Source organism: Gavialis gangeticus, unplaced genomic scaffold, assembly GCF_001723915.1.
Source record: "Gavialis gangeticus isolate Ggan-Ray unplaced genomic scaffold, GavGan_comp1, whole genome shotgun sequence".
Classification (NCBI taxonomy): Eukaryota; Metazoa; Chordata; order Crocodylia; family Gavialidae; genus Gavialis; species Gavialis gangeticus.
Window position 1 is genome coordinate 7,888,836 of NW_017729028.1, and position 6,293 is coordinate 7,895,128.

General features: G+C 46.6%; 1 long non-coding RNA gene across 2 annotated transcripts in view; it reads right to left on the reverse strand.

The window, feature by feature from the left end:
• The window catches only part of LOC109300152, a 108,058-nt gene that overhangs the window by 34,383 nt on the left and 67,382 nt on the right, over positions 1-6,293 (reverse strand). The window contains exon 1 of one of the 2 annotated variants that reach the window (XR_002098143.1): positions 747-857. The exons of the other annotated variant lie outside the window; for it this stretch is intronic. This is a non-coding gene — a long non-coding RNA (uncharacterized LOC109300152). Of the gene's footprint in view, positions 1-746; positions 858-6,293 lie in introns of those variants that run through there. 2 annotated transcript variants of the gene reach the window in all.

Here is a 6,293-nt window from a genome sequence, read left to right on the forward strand (position 1 = left end):
GCCCCACTATGGTTCAGTGCAGGGTGCTGACTGCATGGCATGGCAAAGGGTAGCGCCTATGCAGCATAGCATGTGGGCACCATAAGGGTGCAGTGGTATTGGGTCCATGTGGTACCATGTGGCACATGGCCTGAGGGGCGGGCGGGGGGGTGCAGCCCGTGTGGTATGTGGCTGGGGGGCTATGGCTCATGGCCACTCAGAAATTGGACAGCCCTGGTCTAAATCACCCCAAGACAAACATCTGCCTAAGCTGTCCTATGAATCCCCCTCCCTTTTCCACGATGGAGAGAAAACGCTGTCATCCTTTGCTGTTGCCTCTGAGGGAAGGCAACACTGGTCTCCTTATGCTGCAAACCCACTGTAACACAGGTGAAACTTTCACCACCCTCTACCAGCAGCGATGAACCTGACCCCAGTCCACAGCAGTGAAGACGCCATAAGCCCTACATTCCAGTGACAGCAGGATCCATCAACACCAAATGGAGATGCACACTTCCAGCAGCGGTCAGTGTTACAACTCTCATCACAGCAAGAACATAACCAGGGGTCTTCCATCTTCCAGCACTTTCCTGAGGGAGGAGGGCGTGGGGTGTTTAAATTATACAATGCATGTTTTTCCTGTGGCTGTCTCCTCCACATTGTAAGATGTATTGCTATGTGGGCGGAGGAGAAAATCAATTAGTCATGAGGACTGAGTGTCTCTTTGGTTAGCAGAACTTGCAGCTCACTGCAAAATTAGCTCCTACCTCTATGAGGATCTTCCAGCAACAGCACTTGTTTCTCAAGAGAAATGTTTTTTGGAGTATGTAGGCATCTACTGACTGTTCATCTATTGCATCAAGGAAAACTATGGGAGAGTGAAAAGAGAAGAAAGCAAACTGCGGTTCACACTTTCCCAGTTCTGTCCTTTGACTCTGCTCTCCATTGACTCAAGATGAGCAAATAACGGAGATTTGTAATGACCTGGTTAAAGTGATTTTAGCAGAAGATCAGGACATGGCATGAGCTGTCACACAGTGTATGGCATAGAACAGGCATAATGAAAACTAATCACATCCCAGGGTGCTCACATTAGAGGTGATATATATGCTGCAAATGCAGCAGATAATTTGTGTCTGTGTTTATATGGGTTAAAATGATGCACATTACGCAAGCCTCCCCATCCTGCAGCTAACTGAAATATCACAGGGTTGTGAGTGAGGCCTGCTTCCTGCGAACAGGACAGTAAAAAGTTAAGTAAATTCAGCATCTCATTACTGCAGCTTACAGCCATCTTTTTATTACTCATCCAGACCCCAGTGAGTCTCCTCCTTGTTTTTTTCCATTCTATTTTCAGCTTAGGAAGGAGGTTTTGGCACAGAAATCATTATGACTCAGTACATCAGACACATTGTGTAGTAGAACTCCTCTGAAGTTGGTATAACTATTGCAGTAGGAAATCTGGCCTAATGTGTGACCAGCCATGCCAACATGGATTATGGCCAAGCTGAATCCCAGACAGTAAGGAGGGCATTCATGGCCTCTGGGAACACTTCCCACCCATCTTCAGCAATATCAGTGGGCCAACTGGGGAGTGTTAGTGATAGACCCTGGAGGACGTGTTGCTCAGAAAATAAAGAGGAATACAGGGAGGTCACAGATTATCCCTTCTTTTCTGCCAAAAAAACCTCAAAACATTTTAAAGAGTCTCCTAAGGACTCTACTCTCTAGTTTTGCTTTAGATCAGCAATCAGTTTCAGGGACAGCCAAATGAACCAGACTCTTAGTCAAGGTGAGAAAGTGATACTGGTAGAAAACAAAATACCTATGCAGCTGGGTATGCTACTGTGAGCATACTACCAGTTTTAACTGGAATGCAGCACAGCTGGGCTTTGCAGATGACATCAGCTCTTCGAAAGTGGCATTGTTACTGGTTAAGATTTCAGCTCAAGTCACTGTTTCCTGGACTGGTTGGTGATGTTTCAGACTTTTATAAAAAATACTAGTTTGGGATCCATTTGGGGGGGAGGTGGTGTGAGAAAGAGAGAGAGTGACACTGAGCTTGGAAATACCCAAATACCAACCTGGAGCTACACAGTTTGAGACTCTGAATTTCTTTGGATTTTTCATCAGACTTTTCCCTCCCAGCTAGGAGCTTTCAGAATCACAGATGTTAGGTCTGGAAAAGACCTACTGACTAGGTCATCCAGTTCCTCTCCCTGCCAGTGTTCCCTTACAGGACATATTCTAGTCTTATGAATATGGAATGAGAATGACTTGTCTTGAGGTTTCTTTTGAGCATTAATAGAATTACCTAGAAATGCTAAAAATCAACTTTTAATAGCACTGAATCAAAAAAGTAAATTATTTTCACCATGAAACATAATTCAGCAAGCGTAGAAAAGTAATGCTATTGTAGTTTCTGTTTGAAACTAATTTGGTATGATATTACAAAAGCATGTCTATGCGCACACACACGTATTTAAACAATGAGGAATCTTCCTCTAGACTTCCCATATGAAATAAAAGACATAATCAAGAAGAAGCTAACCGACCACAAGGTGACACTGTTTCACACTAATCTACTAAAAGAGCATTTATCTGGATATAAAAAACAGGCAATGCCTTTCTTACCAAACCCGATTTTAAAAAGATGCATTAAAATTATTTGAAATATGTTTATTATATATTACATGTTTTACATATGTGTTATTGCAGGTAGGAGCATTGAAGATAGGGCAGGATGTCACTTTAGAACAGTGGTTGTCAAACTTTTGAACCTCAAGGTGCTCCTACATAACTTCATTTTTGTGGCCAAAGAAGGTTAAGAACCACTGATCTAGCTGGTGCCAGGTGAAGGCAGCAAGGGCAGAACCTAACCCTGCCGTGTCCTGCTCTTTCCATTGTTTGCCCCCTCACTGCCTCCCTCCCGTCTGCACCTGATGGGGCAGACCCCATCACTGAAGCTGCTCCTGCAGGGTCTCACACGCTGATGATCACCCCCATGGCTCCTCTCACCGGTCCCAGTAGGGTGGCAGAAGTGGTGGGAGGTGGGTTTCAAAATGTAGCTCTGGTCCCATGTCTGCCCCTTCATCCACCCACAGCAGAGTACACTGCTGGGAGCATGGGGGTAGCTGACACAGGCTGCCAGGGGGTGAGGGAGGGCATCGGCAGTCCCTAGAGGAGCAGCCGCAAGCTCCACTGAGTAACTGGGACAAATGCAGGGCACTGGATAGGGGGGACAAAGCATTTACTTCCTCACACAGGGGCCAGGCAGCATGGCACACCTAATGGCATCTGTGCTGTGGCACCCCTGTTGAAAATCGCTGCCTTGGGACACCTATACACATGCCCGGCGCCTGCTCCAACGCATTCGAATTAGAACGTATCAGAGCAGACTTGATTAATTGAGTCTGCTGGATCATTCTAATTCGACTGCTCCAGCACCCTCGGCGTCAGCATCCCCACATTTCAAAATGGTGGTGGGGGCGCTTTAACTAAAGCTTGTTGAATGAGCTTAATTAAAGTGCCTCCACTGTCATTTTGAAGTGTGGGACACTGAATACACAAGACTCTGTGGATGTTTTAATTAAAGCACCTCCCGAGTGCTGCTCTAATTAAAACGCACCCCCCCAATGCAGCATGTGTAAAGACACCCTTAGAGACTAACTGGTTCAGAGTTTTCATAGCATCAGACAATGTAAGGTGCTGCCTATGAAAGGTCATGCTTCTCTGAACCAGTTAGTCTCTGAGGTGCCACCCTGCCCTACCTTCTGCCTGACTTCACACTAACACTGTTAAAACCACCTCCGTGCATGTAGGATGATGCAGTTAAGTAATCACTTTCTGTCTGTATTCAGCAGGAGCTACAGCACTGCAGACAAACCTAACAAAAACATCAACATCCCATGAAGGGTGATAAATAAGGCTATGGTATCACCAGTCCTTTCTTGTTTCCAAGGAGAGCCACTGCAATGTACTGTAATATAGCACAATTTGCAAAACCGCAAATATTCTCTTTGACTTGAGCAAAGAAAAGTGAGACAAAAACCTCAGAGTAACAGTTGTGGACGAGGGAGTGCTGAGATTTAAAAAAATGAATATTTAACACTGTGAGTGCAGTTCAGGGTCCAAAGGGAATAGGGGGTCAGTACAACTGGGGGTTTGGTGATAGAGTTGTCATTTGGAGATGCTCCTTTACTAGGATACAGAGGTTGGGAATTGGGAGATGGTCTCTCAGTTCAGCTAGTTAGTCAGAGGCAAACACAGGGGTGTGCAGAGGTCATCTACTGTTTCACAGTACAACTTGTCTAGTTCTTCTCATTCACTGTGGCTGCTTACAGATGTTAAAAAAAGGAACAAAAAACTGGTGTTTTATTTTAAACTTGGTGCACTCCCACACCAAGCCCAGCACCTGGCCAGAAGAGGCAGTGCATTAGTTGGACCCAGCTCGTCCAATGCCTGTATACATTGGGCACTTTAGTGGGGCTTTTTTGGCACCTTTATCTAATAACTGATTGAATCAGCTTTAGATAAAGGAGCCAAAAAGACCTGCTGAAGCACCCAATCTATACAGACACTGTGGAGCTGGGTCAAAGTAACATGCTGCTTCTTTTGGTAAAGTAAATTTTTTTAAACGTCTGTAAACAGCCTGTATGGCTATGATTATTGAACCTGGTGATAGCTACAGAGTCTATTCCAGACTGCTGCTGGCCTCAGTTTCCCCATCTGTCTAATCTGACTGAGGGCACCAGGACATATTGGAGAAGTGCTTTGAAACAACTAAGAGAAAACCACTTGTAAGTGCTAAGCATTAACTAGGGCACCTAAGTTTGATAAACTTTTAAAAAATAGCAGTTTCTCTTTTTTTTCTCAGCATCTGCCTGGTCCATAGGGTAGTGCTGCCAAGTTTCTGTCAATTAAAAAAACTAATTGAGGCTCACATGCAGCCACTGATGCCAGGTATACCTTTGCCAAGGTATAGCTAGGAAATACATCCCTTAGTAGTCAAGTTCTTGTCAAGGCAAATGTCCCCCTACCACATGGCAGAAGTCTCTCTTCTCTCAACCTCCCCAGGAGTGGATCCAGAGGGGATGCAGTTGCATGGTCATACCTTAATTTCAGACCTGGCAGAGGAAGCAGTGCTAAGTACTTTGTAAAGTCCCCAGGTAAGAATTCCCCCTCCCCTAGGACCTTCTTCCTTCCCCTCTATGCTGAGTGGCACCTCCCTCCTCTCCTCTGCTCACCCACTGCTGCCACTGTCTCCAACTGCCCCAGGGGCAGGGAGAGCTCCAGAGCCACTCCTGTCCCACTTCAGTGGGATTACATGGGGAGCCAGGCTCAGCCAGGGACAGTGGCTGTTGCAGGCAGGTGCAGGCAGTGGGAGCCCACCTGCTACCGCTGCTATCCCTGGCTAAGCCCAGTTCTCCATGCAGCCACTCCCCACAGCCCTAGCTGGAATAGGGCAGGAGCAGCTGGGACTGTGGTGGGCAGGCAGGTTCCCTTCCTGTAAGTAGAGAGGCTGAGAATAAGAATGGGAAGGGAAGTGCTGCTGAGCATTAAGGAGAAGGGACTGGGTGCCAGAAGAGGAAGGGGGAATTTTACCTGATTCAGAGACTTTTTAAAAAGTCCCCAGATGCATGGTCAGCCTGCCCCAGTTGAGAGGGAAGGATGGGAGTGGGAGTGCAGCCACCCCTGCAGTGCCAGTCATTGCTCCCACACCTCTTTTTAAAATCCTGGATTGCCCTATGCACCTACTCAACCCAAGTTCGGCTCTGCCTTGCCTCCAGGTTGAAGGGATGGCATTTGCTCACCTGACTTCAGCTTACTTTTCTGCTGCAATGTCTTTTTCATCCCCATTCTCTCACTTCCATCACTATCTTGCTCTATTTAAACCCTGCATATGCAAATACCATATGCTCTATATCAGTGGTCTCCAACATTTTATGGTGAAGATCATTTTTTGGCACCCCAGGATCAATGATTTGGATGTGAAAGTGAAGAGCTCACTGGTCAAGTACATGGATGACACCAAGTTACGGGGGAGCGTGGCCCCGCCCTCCCCCCCAACAAGATGCCTGGGCGTTGACCCCACTCACCCAGCCCAGCCCAGCCCAGGTGGCAGGGGGCATGGCTCAGCCCAGCCATGTGCATCCTGCTGCTACTGATCGTGGAGCCTCTGACAAACTGAGATAGACTGTCAGAGACTCCACGATCGGGATCAACTGGTTGGTGACCATTGCTCTGTATGATTATGAACCTTTTTCTGTCTTTATTACCTAATCCCTTTTCTTCCCTTAGTTTGCTATAAGTAG